Source organism: Macaca mulatta, chromosome 9 (genome assembly GCF_049350105.2).
Source record: "Macaca mulatta isolate MMU2019108-1 chromosome 9, T2T-MMU8v2.0, whole genome shotgun sequence".
NCBI lineage: Eukaryota > Metazoa > Chordata > Mammalia > Primates > Cercopithecidae > Macaca > Macaca mulatta.
This window is the reverse complement of record NC_133414.1, coordinates 53,849,253-53,871,434: the sequence shown is the minus strand read 5'-3', so window position 1 is coordinate 53,871,434 and position 22,182 is coordinate 53,849,253. Positions and strand designations below refer to the sequence as shown.

The following is a 22,182-nucleotide window of genomic DNA, read 5'->3' as shown; positions in this document are numbered from 1 at the left end:
CTGGATTTCCACTACTCATTTTTTTACTACTTGTGCAGGGATCATGGCCCAAGTTGCAGTGTCCCCCCTGCCTGTTGAAGATGAGTTCTCAGAGAGCAGGATGGCTGTGACATTCCTGATGTCAGCTCTCGAGTCCATGATGAGACTTTTTGTTCTAACATTCCATATTTGAGTAGGACTGGGCTGTAGATAAGGTTGATTTGTTTTTTGTAGAACATAATTTTATGGTTTTTTTTTTTTTTTTTAAATAATGAGTAGTTCTTTCTCTTGAATAGTAGCTGTGGTCAAACACTTCCAACCAAATGTGCATGTGGAGATTCTACACCAGTTTTCGGACAATCTGGATACCAACTGGGTATCCCCCAATTGCATTCTGACACTACCTGGAGTTAGTGCCGACCCTTCAGGATAGAGGCTCAGTCCCACAAGACTACCTTCACTTCACATGCCAATTGCAAGTCCTAGGTTGTTAGATGTACTTTTGACCAATCAGTTAGAAACCAGGATCTCATGACCCCCTTCTTCGGTTGAATCATTTGCTAGAACAGCTTGCAGAACTCAGAAAAACAGGTTATTTTCTTTTTTTTCTGAGATACAGGGTCTTACTGTGTTGCCAGGCTGCAATTCAGCCGTGTGATCAAAGCTCATTGTAGTCTTGAACTCCTGGACTCGTGATCCTCCTGCCCCAGCCTCCCAATGAGAGTACAGGCCTGCACCACCATATCTGGCTATGTTCTTTTATGTTTTGTAGAGATGGCGTCTTGTTATGTTGCCCAGGCTGGTCCCAAATTTCTGGGCTCACATGATCCTCCCATCTCAACCTCCCAAAGTGCTAGGATTATGGGCGTGAGCCACTGGATCTCACCAATTTACTTTCTATTACTGGTTCATTGTAAAGGATATATTTCAGAAACAGCCAATGAAAGAGATGTACACATGCTGGGCTTCTGCCTGTATTCTCAGCACTTTGGGAGACCGAAGCAGGAGCATCACTTAAGCTCAAGAGTTTAAGACCAGGCTGGGCAACACTGTGAAACCTCATCTCTACAAATTTTTTTTTTTTCTAAAATAGCCTGGTGCGGTGACATGTGCCTACACTTGTAGTTACTCAGGAGGTTGAGGTGAAAGGATGGCTTGAACTAGGGAGGCATACTGGTTGCAGTGATCCACGATTGTGCCACTCTAACCTGGGAGACAGAGCCAGACCCTGTCTCAAAAAAAAAAAAAAAAAAGGGAAATAGATGCACAGGGCAGGGTATGTGGGAAGGGGCACAGAGCTTCCATGCCCTCTATTGGGCATGTTACCTCTTAGTATCCCCTTTGTGTTCAGCAACCCAGACATTCTCCAAACCCTGTTGTTTAGGGTGTTTATGAAGGCTTCATTATGCAGGCATGATTGATGAAATCAGTTGACTGTTGGTGATTAAGTCAATCTTCAGCCACTGTTTCTTTCTGGAGCTCAATAGGTGAGGCTGACAGTTCCAAGCCTCTAATCACATGGTTTGCTCTTCTGGCAACCAGCCCTCCTCCTGAAGCTGTCTAGGAGCTTTCAGTCACCCAGTCATCTCAGTAACATCATCAAATGCATTCTTACTATGGTGGAGATCCCAAAGGTCTTAGAGGTTCTTGTGTTAGAAACCTGGGACTAAGACCAAATATTGAAACAGAAGATGCTCCTATCACCTTTATCACCAAGAAGTTTATGAGAACTTTAGAAGCTCTGTGCCGGGATAAGGGCAGAAACCAAATGTGTATTTCTTTTCTTTTTCTTTTTGGACAGAGTGTCTCTCTTTCACCCATACTGGAGTGTAATGATGCAGTCATATCTATCTGCAGCCTCAACCACCTGGGCTCAAACAATTCTTCCGCCTCAGCCTTTTAAGTATTTGGGACTACAGGTGCACACCATCCTTGCTCAGCTAATTTTTGTATTTTTTTGTAGAGATGGGATCTTGTTACGTTGCCAAGGCTGGTCTCGACCTCCTGGGCTAAAGCGACCCTTTCACCTCAGCCTCTCAAGTAGCTGAAAATACAGATGCATACCACCATGCCCAGCTAATTTTTTCTTTTCTTATTTCTTTTTGGTTTTGTTGTTTAGTTGGGGATCTTGCTATGTTTCCCAGGTTGGTCTTGAACTCCTGGCCTCAAGCCTTTCCCCGCTTTGACCTCCTAAACTGTTGGAATTATGGGTGTGAGCCACGACTACTGTGTCTAGCAGTCACAAGGGTTTTTATAAGAGAAAGAGGGAGGTAAGAGAGTCAGAATTGGAGGAGATGTGATGATGGAAGCAGAGGTCAGAGAAGGAGATTTGAATATGCTTCGCTTCTGGCTTTGAAGATGCAGTTAGGGGCCATGAGCCAATTGAATGGGGGTGGCTTTTAGAAGCTGGGAAAGGCAAGGGAACACATCCTCTCTGGAGCCTCCAGAAGGAATGCAGTCCTGCTGACACCTTGGCTTTAGCCTTAATTGACCTATTTTGGACTTCTGGCTCCCAGAACTGTTAGGTGGTAGATTTGTGGTGTATTAAGTCACTCAATGTAGGGCAGTTTGTAACAGCTGCAAGAAGAAATGAACATGAACCCAGGGGTGGTGGCCCACACCTATAATTCCAGGTATTTAGGAAGCTGAGGCAGGAGGATTGCTTTGGCCCAGGAGTTCAAGACAAGCCTGGGTAGCATAGTGATGCCATATATATATTTTTTAAAAATTAGCAGGTGTGGTGGCATGCACCTGTAGTCTTAGCTATTAGAGAGGCTGAGGCAGGACGATTGCTTCACCTATGAGTTCGAGGTCTCAGTTGTGATCATGCCATGGCACACCAGCCTGAGTGACACAGGGAGATTTTGTGGGAAAAAAAAAAAGGAGTGAGCATGGCAGGAATGGGTACAGATGGCAATATTAAATAGAGTGGCCAGGGTCGCCCTAAGTGAAAATTGAGCAAAGACTTGAAGTAGGGGAAGCAGCTGGCCAAGGTGCTGAGGTAGGAACATTGTAGGCAGAAACAACAGGATAAAGTTGCTAGAAGGGAACTCCGTGATGTGTCTGAAGCTCAGGAAAGAGACCAGTGGGGCCGGGTGGGGGGAGTGGAAGGGGAAGAGAAGTAGGGGAGGAGGCCAGGGAGTTGTTGGGCTGAGATCAGTAAAGATTGTGTAAGCCCTGGGAGGCTATTGCTGGGGCTTTGACTTTTACTCTGACTGGGATGGGAACTGCGGGAGGTTCTGAGCAGAGAGGCAACGTGATCTTTCTTCTGATTTAAAAACATCCCTTGGCTGCTGAGTTGAGAAAGATTGTGGGGAGATTTGGGTAGAAACAGGAGTCCTGAATGTGGCAACATCCAGGCAGGAGATAATGTGTTTCTGACCAGGGTCATGGCAATGGTGAGAGATGGTTGAATTTTTTTTTTTTTTTTTTTTTTTGAGACAGAGTCTCTTTCTGTTGCCCAGGCTGGAGTACAGTGGCGTGATCTCAGCTTACTGCAACCTATGCCTCCCAGGTTCAAGCGATTCTCCCGCCTCAGCCTCCCAAGTAGCTGGGAGTACAGACGCCTGCTAGCCCACCTGGCTAATTTTTGCATTTTTAGTAGAGATGGGGTTTCACCATATTGATCAGGCTGGTCTTGAATTCCTGACCTTGTGATCCGCCCGCCTCAGCCTCTGAAAGTGCTGGGATTATAGGTGTGAGCCACTGAGCCCGGTCCTGAGAGATGGTTGATTCTTGTTGAAATACTAAGTAATAATAATAAGAATAATAAAAAACAGTACTGGCTTTCGCAGTTATATGAAGTAAGGGATGATAGATTAAAGAAACCTCAAGTCAGGCCGGTGCAGTGGCTTATGCCTGTAGTGTCAGCACTTTGGGAGGCAGAGATAGGAGAATTGTTTTAAGTCCGGGAGTTTGAGACCACCCTTGGCAACATAGCAAGATTTCTCTACACAAATAAAAATTAATAACATGTAATTATCCAGGCATGGTGGTGTGTGTCTGTAGAATCAGTTACTCCAGTTGTCGAGGTGGGCAGATCTCTTGAGGGTGGGAGTTTTGAAACCAGTTTGGGCAACATAGCAAGGTCTCTCTCTCCACCAAAAAAAAAAAAAAAAAAAAAATAGCTGGGAGTTGTGATGCTCACTTGTAGTCCTAGCTATGGTGAGACTGAGGCAGGAGGATCCCCTGAGACTAGGTGATCAAGGCTGCAGTTAGCTATGAGTGCAGGACTGCATTCCAGCCAGAGTGACAGAGTGAAACTCTGTCTCAAAATGCAAAGTAAAAAATCTCAAGTCGGACCAGTTCCTTTTTGACCATGCAGCCTTTTCAACCCCATAGCTGCGTGACTGGGTTTGTGTTGCTGGAGATGAGGAGACCTGTGCCCAGTTGTTGCCTGTCTAATCAGTTTATTTTTAAATATATTAGTGAAATTTATTTCATACTTTATGTCCTCATATTGTGTGGTTTTTTGAATTCTCCTTTGAATAGCTTGTAACTAACTATTCAAACATCTTATTGATTCCATAATTCTTTTCTAACTCACTTCTTAAAAATCAGAATTGATACTAGACTACCTACTCAGTTTTTATTAATGAGGAGATGGAGTTGTTTGCACGCTTTACCTAAGATTAGTGTCATATTAGCCAAATCAAATCAATACTTGAGCAAATGCAAAATTAGAGCTTCTTCAGCATGGAACTCTCTCATGATTCTTGAAGATGCCATTTCCTTTTTTAGTCTTTAGCAAAGAGCTGCTATCATTTCAGACCCCTTACTATTTAGGCACTTAGGAATTTTTCACTGGAATTCATGTAAAGAAAGACCATGGGCGTTTCTAATGAATTTAACATTCATCATTTAACTTCATGACTCATCCCTAGGGCTGTAGTTTTACTAATGAATTTTTCAGATACTACTCAGCTAGCAACTGAGCCTAACCAGGAACATACCCTCAACCATTTAGTGGTCTTTTTTTTTTTTCTTTCTTTATTCCTCCTGAAAGTCGATTACTCTCAGAAGGTGGTGAAAACTTGCATGTCTTTTGTTTTTTTTCCTAGAGACAAGCTCTTGCTCTCTCACTCAGGCTGCAGTGCAGTGGCTTGATCATGCCTCACTGCAGCTGGAAACCCCTGGGCTCAAACAATCCCCCAACCTCAGCCTCCCAAATAGCTGGGACTACAGACGTTTGCCCCTATGCCCAGCTAATTTCTTTGTTTTTTATTGTTGAGATGGGATCTTGCTATGCTGCCGAGGATGGTGTCAAACTCCTGGCCTCAAGTGATCTCTCTGCCTCAGCTTCCCAAAGTGCTGGAACTGTATACAGGCCTGAGCCACCTGTGTTCAACCCCCATTTTCTTTTTTGTTTTTTTTTTTTTGAGATGGAGTCTAGCTCAGTTGCCCAGGCTGGTGTGCAGTGGTGCCATCTCGGCTCACTGCAACCTCCACCTCCCTGTTTTAAGCAATTCCCCTGCCTGTTAATATGAAGGCCGCCATGGCTGATGCCAACCAGTTCTGTCCCTGTATGTCCAAGCACCAGACTTCCTTACTGACCCTTTGCAATTTCAGACCCTCCATCAGCCTCCTGTATCCTGCTGGAGATTTTGGAGCGTCTCAGCATCACTGGGGCTGCTCGCATGCATCAGGGAGGGAAAGGCAACAAAGCCCACAGAGACCCTTGCAAGCATCTCAGGATCTCCCAGTGGGATCCTCTTTTCCCCAGCTCATTCCTTAAAATTCTGCTGACTCCCCTACTTCTTCCTCCAGCTCAGCACTTACCTGGAGTTGCCCCAAAGGTGACCACAGGGGAATTTTCACAAGGGACTTCCCCAGACTGTTCTGAGATAAAGGGGGTTAGGATTACAAAGAAGTAAACACTAAACCCTGGTATCATGATCCCAAAGCATTTCTTAAGGGATGTACCCACAGTGGGCGCTGCAGCTCATCTTATTGGGAGAAAAGGAGACCAAGGATGCTTTTTCTAGATATGTCTGCAGTGAGGGGTCTGGTTATGCAGTTTATAGTAGAGCTTAAGGAACCTGTTCCAGGACCAGGGATACTTTCTTTTAAGTGTTTCGAATTACAACCTAAACACAACACCTTTACTGATGTCTGTGAATGGTCAGGGCCCTGGCTTGGGTTCAGGTCTGCAGGGGAAAGCATGCAGGTGTCCAGGCCACGGAATAACAGAGCAGTCAAGTGTCTGTGTATTCTTGGTCAGAACATACGGAAAATGTGAAGAAACTGCGGAATCCTACTCTATCCTTTCTAGTAAGAATTGATATTGGGAAGTACAAGTCATTTGATTATGTTTTTCTTTTTAAAAAATTGTTTTGTGCAATTTGATTTTCTGTACATATATATTGATTTAAAGGAGTGAGAGACTTTCTAATTTCTAAAAAAATACGCTTGGAAATTTGAGGGGATTACATTGAATCTGTAAATCAATTTATAGGGTATTGTTATCCGAAGAATATTAAGTATTTTTAAAATTATTGTAGGTATACATAAGTATGGGTTACATGGGATGTTTTGATACAGGCATACAGTGCATCATAATCACTCACATCCTGGAAGGTAGGGTATCCATCCCCTCAAACATGTGTCCTTTGTCTTAGAAACAGACCATCCTTGAACATAAGATGGCTTCCAGTTATTTTTCAGTTTATCTTTGATTTCTTTCAGCATTACAAATTGTGTAAAATTCCTGTACCTCTCTTAAATTTTTTCTCTTAATGTTTTTTATTGATACCATTATAAATGGAATTGTTTATTTTATTTTTAATTGTTGGTTGCTTTTATATAAACCATAATCTACTTTGGCATGCCAGTTTTCTGTCTTGTAACATGGATAAATTTGTGTATTAATTCTACTCATATTTTAGTGAATCCCTTTTTTTACAGAAAATTATTTCATTTGCAATAATGACAGTTCTATTTTTATTTTAAATCTGGACAATTTTTTTTCTGTTGTAGAATTTCCCTGGCTAATACCTCCAGTACACTGCTGAGTAGAGTGGTTAAAGTGGAAATTCTTGCCTTCTCAAACTTTCAGGTAAAGAAGCACAAGTCTGTCACCGTTAAGTATGACATTAGTTATAGGTTTTTCATAGATACCTCTTAGTGGGTCTCAAAATCTTATTCTATCAGTAGTTTGCTGGGGGTTTTGTCAGGAATGGATGCTTGATTTTTGTAACTTTCTCTGTGCCTATTTACAGAATCATTTTTTGTTCTTTACTAGTATTGGGCATTATCTTGATTGAATTTTAGATATTAAGTCACAACTGCATTTGCAAAACAAGCACATTTGGTCTTGGTGTATATTCACATTTTATGTGCCTGGATTTAGCTTGCCTATGTTTTCTGAGGATGTATGTGTCTATATGAATATGGCATATTTGCCCACAGTCCTTCTATTATACTTGTGTCTGGCCTTAGTATTACAGTAATACTGGGCTCTAGAATTAATTGGAAAGTGTTTCCTCTTCTTCATTTTTTGGAAGTATTTTCTGCTGAAGAATTAGCATGAATTATTTATTGAATATTGGTAGAATGTTTTACATAGGTTATTTTGCCCTGGACTTTTCTTTGTGAAAGTATTTTAAATTAATATTTCTGCTTTACTTGAGTGACAATTCATAATACATAAATGTATATTTTATATTATACTTTTCAGTTTACTTTTATAATTTGTACATCCAAGATACTGATTTCTCGACTGGGTGCAGTGGCTCACACCTGTAATCCCAGCACTTTGGGAGGCTGAGGCGGGTGGATCACAAGGTCAGGAGATCGAGACCATCTTGGCTAACACGGTGAAACCCTGCCTCTACTAAAAATACAAAACATTAGCCAGGTGCAGTGGCAGGCACCTGTAGTCCCAGCTACAGGTGAGGCTGGGAGGCTGAGGCTGGAGAATGGCCTGAACCTGGAATGTGGAGCTTGCAGTGAGCCCAGATCACGCCACTGCACTCCAGCCTGTGTGACAGAGCGAGACTGTCTCAAAAAAAAAAAAAAAAAAAAAAAAATTATTTTCTAATTCGTAATATTCTATGAGTAATAGATTTTCTAGGCTGTTAACATGAAAAAATCAGAAATAATATAGAGTGAGGCTTCAGCCCAATCAATGAATGACCCAAAGTCTATTGTAGAATGGATCATTGAAATACAATTTTATCCTTAATGTTTACATTTATTGTGGAGGAAAATAAGGTAGTGATTCTAAAGGAAATTAGTAAAAATACCATTTAACTTTGGATTTTCTCAAGAGGGCAGACAAAGTAGACTTTCTAATTTTTATTGATAATTATATAAGACATAAACACAGTTTTTAATTAGAACAAACAATATGCCATTTGAAGAATAATATGAAGATGATAGTTTGATTAATAATTTTGATTAGTATTTGCTTACTATATACAAATATGTTGGGCAAGATTGTAAGCCATTAAACACACACATATATATATAGACATATATAATTGTTTGAAATAAGGAAACCACAGACTCATGACCATTGAAAAACTGACATATTTTCAACCTTAGTAACTTTAAAACTATCATAAAAATTTACCATTTTCATTTATATTAACTAAATATACATAAAACTATGAAAGAACTTTATTAGAAAGTTTGACTAGTCATGGAGATCAATATGTTTCACAATTAAAAAGTAACCAAAGACACACATTATTATCAAATACCAAACCAAAGCATTTAAGAAAAGATTAAACTAAAAGATGCTATGGAATTTGTCACAGCAGAAATACAACAGAGCACACTTCTAGGCACTGTGATACCTTAATAGATACTATCAATTAATGTGTAAACACAGGCCAGTGTGCTCATCATTACATGAAAAAAATTTAGAACTGGTAAGCTAGGGAAGTTTGCAGGATACTGTATCAATGTAAAGAAAATCAGTTGCATTTTTATCCTCCAACAACAAATACCTGGGAAAAATCAAGAAGACAGTTACATTTACCATAATATCAAAAAGAATGAAGTATTAGGTTGGTAATGGCAAAAACCACAATTACATTTGCACCAACCTAATACTTAGGAATAAATATAATAAAGAATGTAAAAGATTTGTGCAACACAAACTGTAAAATATTAATGGAGGCAATTATCGAAAAGACACATTTAAAAATACTTAGTGTTCATGGATCAGAAAAATTAATACTAAAACATTCATACTACTCAAATTGGTGTATTATTTAAAGCAGTCTCTATCCGAATTCCAATAACATTTTCAACAAAAATCTAAAAAAATCTACAGTTTGTGTGGAATTATAAAAGACTCCAAACAATTTTAAGCAAGAGGGACAAAGCTAGAAGCATTACACTGCCTGATTTCAAGCTATATAGCAAAGCTGTAGTCATCAAAACTGCAAAATATTGGCATAAACACAAACAAATAGACCACTGGAACAGAATAGGGAGCTCAGCTATATGTATCCATCTGTATACAGTCAATGAATTTTCAACAAAGGCATACAGATACACAATGGAAAAAGAATAAACTCTTCAATAAAAGGTGTCGGGAAAATGAGATATCCACATACAAAAACAAATTGCACCCAACCTTTACAGCATACATAAAATTAATTTAAAATATATTAAAGATGTAGACATTGGACTTGAAACCAAAAATCTTCTAGAAGACAACACTGAGGAAAATTCTTTGGCATTGGTCCTAGCAGTAAATTTTTGTATTTGACGCCAAAAGCACAGGAAAAAAGTGGGACTACATCAAACTAAAAAGTCTATTGCATGGTGAAAGACAGTCAGTGTCATTAAAAGGCTATTTACAGAATTGGAGAAAAATACTTGTACGCCAAATATCAGATAAAGGATTAGTATTCAAAATCTGCAAGAAACTCATGAAACTTAACCCCCCAAAATAAAAGTAACAATAAAAAGTGACACTTTTTTAAAAAAGCAGCCAAAAACTAAATGTTATTCTTTTAAAGAAGCCATTAGTAATTATGAGAAAAATGCAAATCAAAACCACAATGAGATCTCATTCAAACAAATATTAAGGTGATATTTATCAAAAATTCAAAAGAAAGCAAATGTTGTCAAGAATGTAGAGAAAAGGGACCTTTGTACACTATCACTGGGAATGTAAATGGTAAAGCCATTATAGAAAACAGCATGGAGGTTCATCAAATAATAAAAAATAAAACCGTCATATGATTCATCAATCTCACATCTAAGTAAATATCCAAGGAACGTAAAATTGCTATATTGAAGAGATATCTTCACTCCTATGTTTATTGAAGCGTTGTTAACAATAGATAAGATATGAAGACAACCTAAATGTCCATTAACACAGAAGTTAAACAGAATATTACATAGTTGAGCATGGTGGCTCAAACCTGTAATCTCAGTGCTTTGGGATGCTGAGGGAGTAGGATTACTTGAGGCCAGAAGTTCAAGATCAACTTGGGTAACATAGCAAGACCATGTCCTTACAAATTAGCTAGGCATGGTGGTGTACCCCTGTGGTCCTTGCTACTTCGGAGGCTGAGATGGGAGAATAATTTGAACCCAGAATTCAGAGGTTACTGTGAGCTATAATGACGCCACTGCACTCCAGCCTGTTGTTGTATCTTAACAACAACCAAAAGGAAATTTAACATATATGTATGTGCATGTGTGCACATGTGTGTATGTGTGTGTCACAGTTCAGTCCTTGAAAAAAAAACTTGCCATTTGCAACCACATGGATCATCTTGAGGTCATTAGGCTAAGTGAAATAAGTCAGACACAGAAAGAAGAACACTGCATTATCTCAATTATATGTGGAGTCTGAAAAAGGGTTTGAATTATAGTTACAGACACTAGAATGCTAGTGACCAAGGGCTGTGTCTTGGGGGAATCAGATACTGGTCAAATGGTACAAACCTGTTTTATAATATGAATAAGGACTGAGGACCTTATTCATGGAGGCTATAGTTAATGTATAAGTAAATTTCATTAATAAAGAAGATCTCAAGTATTTACATGTAAATTTTATTTTAAACCCATTAAAATAAGTTATAGATTAAATGTAAACTCCAAATTGACATATTATTTCCAGTCAGGGATGTTCTAATGAACAAGCATAGTATAAAAGCTAAAATTGGATATTTAGCTAAAGTGTCTTTCATAAATAAGAGTAAATTAAATTTTTTCAGAAGTAAAAACTTTGAGAGATTTGATTGCCAATAGAAAATTGTTAAGAGTATACTTCGAGAGAAACATTTTCTGCTACCAAGATAAAATGAAAATAAAAGTGTAATAGACTTGACATGGAAATGTCGACCCATGGTAGACATTGAACTAAAGAAATTACGTGGTTTTTGGATGCATCTGTTTTGAAATCAGATAAATATTAATAAAAGTGTGATTCCATGCATTTTATTAAGTAAGGTAAAAAGAATTCCAAGGCTACTTGAACAATTTATAGGATAAGACTAGTATTTAGAAATGTTTTCCATTGCTAACTTGTTAAAACTTTATAGCACTTTGCATATTTTGGAGAATGTCAGCTATCCTTTTATCAGCTAATTTGTACCAGTGGAGCAACAGTGGCATAGACATTGCCCACCAGGTTCCACACACTCAGGATGACTGGGTTATATGTCCACAGTAGGGTTGAAGAGGATGATATGATGAGGTCCTCTCAGAACACAAAGTAGCTCACTAACAGCAGGATGGTCTGAATGGCCCTTTTCTTTGGGAAGGCTCTTGGAGAGATGCTGGTGCTGTGAAGGTGCTGGGATTGCCTCGGATGCTGGGACAAAAGGATCACCATGTGTGCGATTGAATGCAGTGTAATTTCTATAATGAAGACATCCCCGGATAATGTCAGAGTGAAAAAAGGACTTCATTAGAGAAAGTGAACAGTATTTGCTGACCTTAAGTAGACTGGTATGCATCACGTTAGAAGAAGCCACAATGAAGAATATTACGTTACTACCGAAGGACAAATTGACCAAAAAAAAAAAAAGAAAAGACAGTGATAATGTTATTTGTGAATTTCTTTACAAAATAACATTTGTTTAAGCCTTGCCAACCAGCAGTTGCTGGGGCTGATGATTCTGGCTTGGTGTACACTCGGGAGACAGGTGTTAGAGATACATAGGCCCATCCTCACTCTGCTAATGTAGAACAAGGACTTAGATTTGAACTCATTCCCTAAGTGCAGTGATTCAAGCATATCTGGAGACCAAGCATCCACTACAGTGAGGAACATGAATGAAGGCCAAGTGATAGCTGATCAGGTCATGGTACTTAGATTTGTGATCCTGAAGGAATGTGAAGATGTTGAAGAAAAGAAGGTGTTGGGTGAAAGTTCAATGGAAGCTTGGGGGAAAAACAAGGCATTTTTAAGCATAACAGAAGCAGAAAGTATGTTAGTCTTAATAACAAAGAAAACGTATTTCGTATATCTGGGAAAAACTGTAGATCTCTCATTATCAATGTTCTTTAGTGTTCCAAATGATGACCATCCTTATTTTAATTTTACCCACTTCGTGGTTAACTCTGATTATCTCATATACATTCTGGATAATGCAGCCTCCTCACTCGTTTCCACATCAAATAATATACATATAAAACATCAACACATCCACAGTCATGCTGCATAGAGTGTACAATTCTGAAACTTTTGTTGTACCATCTGGGTTTCAAACATTTTAATGTCAAAGCTCATTTTTCTGTGTGGCTTCTGCCTAGTGGATTGTATATTCTCAGAACTTGTCAACAAAATATAACTCCCAATAATCCAGCCTTCAAAATTACTACAACACAATGTCACATTTCCTAATGTGTCCCTGTGGGCTCCGTATGGGTGATTTGTGGTGTTCTTTGTATATGTTCCTTAGTGGATTTTAGTTTTCAGAATTGAACTAGATCAAAATTACTTTGGGAGTCAGAAAAATCTTACTACTTTTAGAGAAACATAGGAGAACTGCTCTGTCCTCCAGAGGATACATCTGTGACACAGAACATGAGATACAGGGAGGAAAATGTAGGTTGCTTATTACCTCTGCTCCCATCAATTTGTCCAGGTACATTTATTGAGAACAGAAGGATATGTTCATTCCAACCACTGTGAGTGTTGTTGTGTCTTTTAGTGAGTCTGTGCCTCTGTGTTCTTAGAAGATGCCTCACATTTCCCACGCCCTTAGGTTTGACAGGAAGGCTAGAGAGAATGGGAGTTGCCTATGTCCCTTCACTCACATGAAGGGCTCAAGTGGTCTGAAATTGAATATTTCTCTTCTTCCCAACTGAATACTACAGCAGTTTGGTGATGGGTATTTCCCTTACCTCAGGTCATATAAACTCTGACAAAACCCCAGTAGGTTAGGCTTTGCTAAAACAGTTTAATGATGGCAGAGCTTGGTAAGAACAGAATGCTCTGAGTGGCTTTTAGTAGGGTACATTTCCCTTCCCTATGCCAGAAAGATAAGATTTTTCTGTTTCTCCTGTGAGAATCTGGTAAGGCTTCTGAAAATAAAACTCTCAAAAGTGAGGAGGAACTAAGACTGGCCTCCATGGAGATTTTCACTCTCAAACTTGTCCACTCTCAGCTTCAGCAATTCCTCAATTACAGTGTAGGTTTTCTACCATAGTACTAATCGCTACTGAAGTTTTTTCTTATGGGTTTCTCTTCTGGTGAGTTGTCATTATCTTTATTTGTATGTCTTTCTATACAATTTGGGGGCAGATGGTTAGTTTATGACCTCATTTTTTCCTTCTATAATTTTTTTTTGAGACGGAGTCTCACTCTATCACCCAGGCTGGCGTGCAGTGGCATGATCATGGCTCACTGCAACCTCCGCCTCCCAGCATGAGAAGCAATTCTCATGCTTCAGCCTCCCGAGTAGCTGGGATTACAGGTGCCTACCACCATGCCCGGCTAATTTTTGAATTTTTAGTAGAGACAGGGTTTCACCATGTTGGCCAGACAAGTGTCAAACACCCGGCCACAGGTGATCTGCCCACCTCAGTCTCCCAAATTGCTGGGATTACAGGCATGAGCCGCTGCGCCTGGCCTTTAATTTTGTTTTTAATGGACACAATACTTTTACGTATCGTTGGAGCATAATGTGAGCATTAGATACATGTTTACATATGTAATAAATTATGGGATTTATCATGTCTGATATCTCATTTTATTATTTCTTTGTGGTGAGAACATTCAAAATTCTCTTTTCTAGCCATTTGAAATATTTAATACAAAATTGTTCACCATAGTCACTCTACTGTGCACTTGAATATATTCCTCCTACTTAACTGTAGCTTATTGCCCATTGACCATTTTCTCCTCGTTTTGCACTCTTACACACCCTAATTTCTAGTAACCACCATTCTACTCTCTACTTCGATGATACCAACTTTATTAGATTCTGTATATTAGTGACAATGTGAAGTATTTATTTTTTTATGCCTGGTGTGTTTCACTTAATGTTCTCCAGGTTCATCGTGTTGCTGCAAAGGACAGGAGTTTATCTTTTTTAATGACTGAATACTATTTCATTGTGTGTGTGTGTGCACGTGTATATATATATGTGTGTATATATACACGTGTGTGTGTGTATATATATATGTATATATCACATTTGTAAAATCCTTGTATCTATTGAAGAACATCAGATTATTCCATGTCTTTGCTATGGTAAATAGTACTGCAATGGACATAAGTATGCATGTGTCTTTACAGTCGAATGATTTCTATTTTTGGGGTGTATACCAAAAAATTGGATTGCTGGGTCAAATGGAAGTTTGGTTTTAAATTCTTTGAGAAATCTTCAGACTGCTTTCAGCAGTGGTTGGAAAAATTTACATTCCCACTGGCAGTGTATAAGGTTTTTCTATTCACCACCCACCACCATCTATTATTCTTTGCCTTTTTAATATGGCTGTTGTGACTGATGTGAGATGGTCTCTCGTGACTTCGATTTGCATTTTTTTAATAACTGATATTGAGTATTTTTATATGCTTGTTGGATGCATGTGTGTCTTTTGGGAAGTGTATGTTAATGTTCTTTTTTCATTTTTAAGCAAGGTTGTTTTTTGCTTGTTGAGTTACGTTCCTTTATTGATTGTAGCTATTAAACCTTTGCTGGATAAGTAAGTTTTTTCTCTCATTCTGTAGGTTGTGTGTTTACTGTTTGTAGTTTTTCTTGCTGTACAGAAGCTCTTTAGCTTAATTAGGTCTCACTTGTCAATTTTGTGATGGTTGGGTTTCAATTGCTTTTAGAGTCTTTGTCATGAATTCTTTGCCAGGGCCAATGTACAGCATGATATTTCCTAGATTTTCTTGCAGAGTTTTTTACACTTTTAAATATTACATTTAAGTCTTTAATCCATCTTGAGTTAATTTTTGTATATGGTATAATGAAGTGGTCCAGCTTCAATCATTTGCATATGACTAGCCAGTTATCCCAGCACTATTTATTGAATAAGGAGTCCTTTCCTTATTGTTTGTTATTGCTGGCTTTGTGAAAGATCAGATGGTTTTAGTTGTGTGGCTTTATTTCTGGGTTCTCTAGCCTGTTCCATTGGTCTGTATGTCTATTTTTGTACCAGTATCCGTGCTCTTTTAGGTATTGTAGCCTTATAGTATAGTTTGAAATCGAGTAATGTGATCACTCCAGCTTTGTTCTTTTGCATAGAAAGCTTTGAATATTCAGCCTCTTTTTTGTTTGTTTCAAATAAGATTTTTCATTTTTAAAAAATTCTGTTAAAAGTGTCGTTGGTAGTTTGATAGGAATAACATTGAATTGGAAAGTAAGTTTCTTTCGGTAGTATGTCCATTTTAGCAATATTGATCCTTCATATCCATGAGTGTGGAATGTTTTTCTGTTTGCCTTTGTCATCTCTAATTTTTTTTTAGCAGTGGTTTGTAATTCTCATTGTAGAGATCTTTCAACTCCCTGGTTAGCTGTGTTTCCAGATATTTTATTCTTTTTGTGACTCTTGTGAATATAATTGTATTTTTGATTGGATGTTGTTAGTGTATAGAAATGTTACTGATTTTCATACATCTATTTTGTGTGCTGAAACTTTGCTAAAGTTCTTTATCAGATCTAGGAACCTTTGGGTAGAGACTGTGGGCTTTTCTAAGTATAGAATTATATCATTTGTGAAGTGAAATTATTTGACTTCCTCTCTTCCTGTTTTGGATGCCTTTTATTTCTTTCCCCTGCCTGATTGCTCTGGCTAGGACTTTCATTATTATATTTAATAGGAGTCGTGAGAGTAGATATTCTTGTTTTGTTCTGGTTCTCAAAAGGAATGTTTCAAGCTTTTGCCCTTTCATTGTGATGTTGACAGTGAGTTTGTTATTGATGGCTGTTATTATCTTGAGGTACATATCTTTGATGCCTAGTTTTTGAGGGTGTTTAACATAAAGGGATGTTAAATTTTATTGAAAGCCTTTACTGCATTAATCTTAATAAATCTTCTGAGAGATCATGTGGTTGTTTCTTAGCTCTGTTCATGTGATGAATAACATTTAATTTTATATGTTGAAATAACCATGCATCCCAGGAATAAAGCCTATCTGATCATGGTGGATTAGCTTTTCTGGTGGGCTACTGGATTCAGTTGGCTAATTTTTTTGAGGATTTTTGCATCTATATTCATCAGGGATATTGGCCTGATAATTCCTTTTTTATTCTGTTTCTGGTAGTTTTTGGTGTCAGGATGATACTGGCCTCATAGAATGAGTTAGGAAGAAGTCCCTCCTCCTACTTTTTTTGGAATAGTTTCAGTACAGCTAGTACCAGCTCTTCTTTATATGTCTGGTAGAATTTGGCTGTGAATCCATCTGGTCCAGGATTTTTTCTGGTAAGCTTTTTTATTATTGATTTAATTTCAGAATTCAGTATTGCTCTGTTTGTGGTTTTAATATCTTCCTGATTCAATCTTGGGAGGTTGTATGTTTCCAGGAATTTCTCCATTTCTTCTGTGTTTTCTAATTTGTGTGCATAGAAATGTTTATATTAGTTATCTAATTGTTTCATGTATTCCTGTGGCATCAGTGATAATATTTCTTTAGTCATTTTGTATTGTATTTATGAAAATCTTTTTTTCTTTAGTTAGCAGTCTATCAATTTTCTTTCAAAAGTCATTTTAATTGGATTTTTGTACAGTTTTAAAAAAAATCTCCATTTAGTTCAGTTTTAATATTTCTTGGCTTCTATCTTTGGGGTTGATTTGCTCTTACGTTTCTGGTTCCTCTATATATCACCAGGTGCAATGGCTCATGCCTATAATCCCAGCACTTTGGGAGGCCAAGGCGGGTGGATCACCTGAGGTCAGGAGTTTGAGACCAGCCTGACCAATATGATGAAACCTTGTGTGTCTCTCCTAAAAATACAAACATTAACTGGGCATGGTGGCACAAGCCTGTAGTCTCAGCTACTCAGGAGGCTGCGACAGGAGAATTGCTTAAACTTGGGAGACAGAGGTTGCAGTGAGCTGAGATTGCACTACTGCACTCCAGTCTGGGTAGCAGAGACTCTGTCACAAAAATAAATATATAAATAACAATAAAATAAAAATATATAATGTTAGCTTGTTAATTTTATATCTTTCTAACTTTTTAATGTGGATGTTTAGTGCTATAAACATTCTCTTTGACACTTTTTTTTTTAGCAGTTTCCCAGTGATTTAGGTATGTTGTATATTTGTCTGTATTAGTTTCACTTAATTTCTTGATTTTAGCCTTAATTTTATTCTTTACCCAAAAGTCATCCAGAAGCAGCTTATTTAGTTTTGATTAAATTTTTATGGTTTTGAGAGATCTTCTTGGTATTGATTTCTATTTTTATTGCACCATATTCTGATAGTGTAGTTGGTATGATTTTGATTCTTTAGACTATGTTGAGAATTACCTTATGGCCAAGTATGTGGTGGTCAGTTGTAGAGTTTGTGTGATGTGCAGATAGTGTATTCTGTTTTTGCTGGATGGAGTGTTCTGTGGATGAGTGTTAGGTCCATTTGGTTAAGTGTCAAGTTTAAATCCTAAATATTTTTGTGAGTATTCTGCCTTGGTGAACTGTCTGGTACTTTCAGTGGGATTTTAAAGTCTCACAGTATTATTGTGTGGTTATCTAAGTCTCTTCATAAGTCTCTAGGAACTTGTTTTATGAATCTGGATGTTGCAGTATTGGGTGCAGATGCATATATATATATATATATATATATATATACACACACACACACATATATATATGCGTGTGTGTGTGTATGTGTATATATACAAATTTATGCATATATATATTTAGGATAGCTAAGTCTTCTCATTGAATCAAACCCCTTATTATTATGAAATGCCCTTCTTTGTCTTTTTTGATCATTGTTAGTTTAAAGTCTGTTTTGTCTGAAATAAGAGTAGTAACTCCTCCTCTTTTTTTTTTTTTTTCTATTTGCGTGGTAGATCTTTCTCCATCTCTTTTCTTTGAGCCTATGCATTTCCTTGCATGTGAGATGGGTCTCTGGAAGACAGCATGCAGTTGGGTCTTGGTTCTTCATTTAACTTGTTGCTCTGTGCCTTTTCAATGGGGCATTTGCCCATTCTTTTTCAAGGTTAATACTGATATGTGCAGATTTGATCTTGACATTGTGTTGTTAGCTGTTTGTAATGTAAAATTAATTGTGTATTTACATTATAGTGTAAATAGCCCATGTACTTAAGTGTGTGTGTTTTTTTGTTTTTGTTTTTTTGTTTTTTGATACGGAGTTTCACTCTTGTTGTACACGTTGGAGTGCAGTGGCGTGATCTCGGCTCACTATAACCTCCACCTCCTGGGTTCAAGTGATTCTCCTGCCTCAGCCTCCTGAGTAGCTGGGATTACAGGTGTGCACCACCACACCCTGCTAATTTTTGTATGTTTTTAGTAGAGACGGGGTTTCACCATGTTGCCCAGGCCCTTAGTTGTGGTGTTTTTTTTTTTTTTTTTTTTTTTTTTTTTGTGGTGGCCAGTAGTAGTTCTTCATTTCCATGTTTAATACACTCTTAAGAATCTCTGTTATTTATTTATTTATTTATTTATTTTTGAGATGGAGTCTCTCTCTGTTGCTAGGCTGGAGTGCACTGGCACCGTCTCAGCTAATAACTGCAACCTTCGCCTCCCAGGTTCAAGTGATTCTCCTGCCACAGCCTTCTGAGTAACTGGGACTATAGGTGCATGCCATCACGCCCAGCTATTTTTTTTTTTTTTTTTTGTATTTTTAATATAGATGGGGTTTCACCATGTTGGCCAGGATGGTCTTGATCTCTTGACCTCATGATCTGCCTGCCTCAGCATCCTAAAGTGCTGAGAATACAGGGGCGAGCCACCATACCTGACAAATAATCTCTTTTAAGGCAGGATAATGTAATGAATTCCTTTAGCATTTGCTTGAAAGGATCTTTTCTCCTTTGTTTATGAAGCTTAGTTTGGTGTGATTAGATTCTTGGTTGGAGTTTATTTTCTTTGAGAATGCTGAATATAGGCCCCCAAATTGTTTTTGTCTTGCATGGTTTTTTTTTGTTTTTTTTTTTTTGTTTTTTTTTTTTTTTTGAGATGAAGCCTTGCTCTGTCGCCTGGCAACGTTGGAGTTCAGTGGTGCGATCTCGGCTCACTGCAAGCTCTGCTTCCCAGTTTCACGCCATTCTCCTGCCTCAGCCTCCTGAGTAGCTGGGACTACAGGTGCCTGCTATCATGCCCGGCTAATTTTTTGCATTTTTAGTAGAGACAGGGTTTCACCGTGTTAACTAGGATGGTCTCGATCTCCTGGACCTTGTGATCTGCCCACCTTGGCCTCCCAAAGTGCTGGGATTATAGGCATGAGCCACCGTGCCTGCCCTTGTGTTGCATGTATTTTTTCTGGAAGGTCTGTTGCTAGCCTGATGGCGTTTCCTTTATAAGTGACCTGCCCCTTCTCTCTAGTTGCCTTTAATATTTTTTTCTTTCACATTGACCTTGGAGAATCTAACGACTGCATGTCTTGGGGATGGTTATCTTGTATGCTATATCCTGGGGGTTCCCTGAATTCTCTGAATTTGAATTTTAACCTCTCATGGAAGGTTAAGAAAATTCTCATGGACAATATCCTCAAAAATGTTTTCTAAGTTTCTTGTTCTCTCTCCCTTTCTTTTAGAGATGCCAGTGAGTTGTAGATTTTGTGTCTTCACATATTCCCATATTTATTAAAGGTTTTGTTCATTTAAAAAAATACGTTTTTCAGTTTTTTTTGTCTGAATTAATTCAAAGAATTGGTGTTTGAGCTCTGAAATTCTTCCCTCAGCTTGATGTAGTCAGTTGTTAATATTAATGATTGTACTACAAAATATTCTTGTGAGTTTTTCAGCTTTATCTGATCAGTTTTGTTCCTTCTTAAGGCGATTTTATCTCTCATCTCTTGAATAATTTCACTGAATTTTTTAGATTCCTTGAAATGGGTTTCAGCTTTCTCCTGATTCTTGATGATCTTCATTGGCATCCAGATTCCGAATTCTCTGTCATTTCAGCGATTTTATTCTGATTAAGAACTATTGTTTAGGAGCTAGTGTGGTCATTTGGAGACACTCTGACTTTTAGCATTGCCAGAGTTGCATTGTGCCGGTTTCTTTTCATTCGTGTAGGCTGGTGTTTCTTTAACTGTGTTGTAATTTCAGTACAGTCAGCTTATTTTACTCCTTGATGTTTTCAGAGGGCCCAAGACTTTGCAAAGTGTCTTTGAGGCTGAATTCTTGTCTTTCATTTCACAGGGGGACATATAGCAAAGTATTATTGGTGTTAATGTTTGAGCTGCAACTGAGTAGATGGCACATAAGTGTAATGGCCAGCGGATAGGCTCTTGGCAACACTGGTCCTCTGTATTTTCTTGTGTTTGCAGCCATTCCCCCTTTCAGTGCTGTGAGAGTGGGGGCTCCTCCTCCACTTGAGTACTAGCCACAGGTCTTGGCTTGGCACTCCCAGGCTGGCATCATAGCCCTGGGGTTAACTCAAGTTTTTTATTCCCTCCCCAGCTTGGGAGCAGCAGAGACGGGGACCTTGGCCTTGGCAATGGCAGAAGGCCTTTCACTTGTTTCTTGGGGTACCACCTCAGAGATATGCAGACCTGCTGCCAATCAGATTGATCAGTCAGGTATGGAGCAGCTACGTTGTGGGCCCACGCTGGGACCCCTGCCTGGTAAAGAGCAGGGGATTTGGGGCCAATAGGGAAGAGAGACTGGGCTCTCCTCCATCTGTTGGCTGTGGCCTGCTAGAGGCATGAGCAAAACACTCAGGCTGTTTGTTTCTTCCCCAGCCTGAGGGCAGCAAGGGCAGGATCACTGCAGCAGTAATGGCAGAAGGGTTGTCAGTTGCCTCCGGGAACTCCACCCTAGAGAGGCACAGAGCCTCTGTCAGTGAGAATGTTCAGCCAAGGGTGAGGTGGCTGCACTGTGTGCTTAAGCGCAGGGTTCCACCTGGTGAAGAGAAGGGAGCCAGAAGCCCGCAGAGAAGAGAGACTGGGCTTCTCTCCATCTTGTGGTTGTGGCATGCTGGAAGTGCTAGCAAAGCAATCAGGGTCTTCATTCTTTTCCCAGACCAAGGCCAACAATGGTGGTACTGCTACAGTGGCAATGGCGGGGAGCCTATGGGTTGCCTCTGAAAGCTCCATTGCGGAGAGATGCAGAGATGGTCACTGACTGAAGTAACCCATGGGAGTAGTCGGGGGCAGAATGGCTGTGCTGGGGGCCCACGTCAGGAGACTCTATACAGTGAAGAGTAGCAGGGAAGGGGACCCACGTGGAAAACAGTTCGTCTACTTTTTCTGTAAGGCAACCGTGGTATGCTGGAAGCCTATAGTAGTTCTTGGGCTCTTTAGTTCTTCCCTAGCCTATGAGAGGTAGAGCCTGGGGCCATGGCAATTGCAGAAACAGCAGGCTTGTCAGTTACCTCTGGGAGCTCTGTCTGCAGAGTTGCAACCAGCCTGAGTGCTTAAGTAGGGGTTAAGTGGCTGCGCTGGGACCCAGGCCAGAGGGCATTTCTAGGCGAGGTGTAGTGGAAGTGGGGCCTCTATAGGAGATAGAGTAGAGACAGGAGGTGAGTCTGCTCCTCAGCATTGTAGGTATGGCCCCTATCCTGGGGGCATGTGAGAGAGCCTGTCCTCCCCTAGTGGCAGAGCTTTAGCAACTGGCACTGTTGTGGGTCAGGAGTCCAAGGCCCT

General features: G+C 39.2%; 1 protein-coding gene across 10 annotated transcripts in view; it reads left to right on the top strand.

Annotated features, from left to right (window-relative positions):
• Nucleotides 1-22,182, top strand: part of LOC106995911 (pleckstrin homology domain-containing family B member 2-like) — a 60,051-nt gene that overhangs the window by 7,192 nt on the left and 30,677 nt on the right. For all 10 annotated transcript variants that reach the window (XM_077946285.1, XM_077946282.1, XM_077946283.1 and 7 more), the window contains exon 3: nt 6,955-7,033. The gene's annotated coding sequence lies outside the window, so the exon portion shown is untranslated. The remainder of the gene's footprint in view (nt 1-6,954; nt 7,034-22,182) is intronic.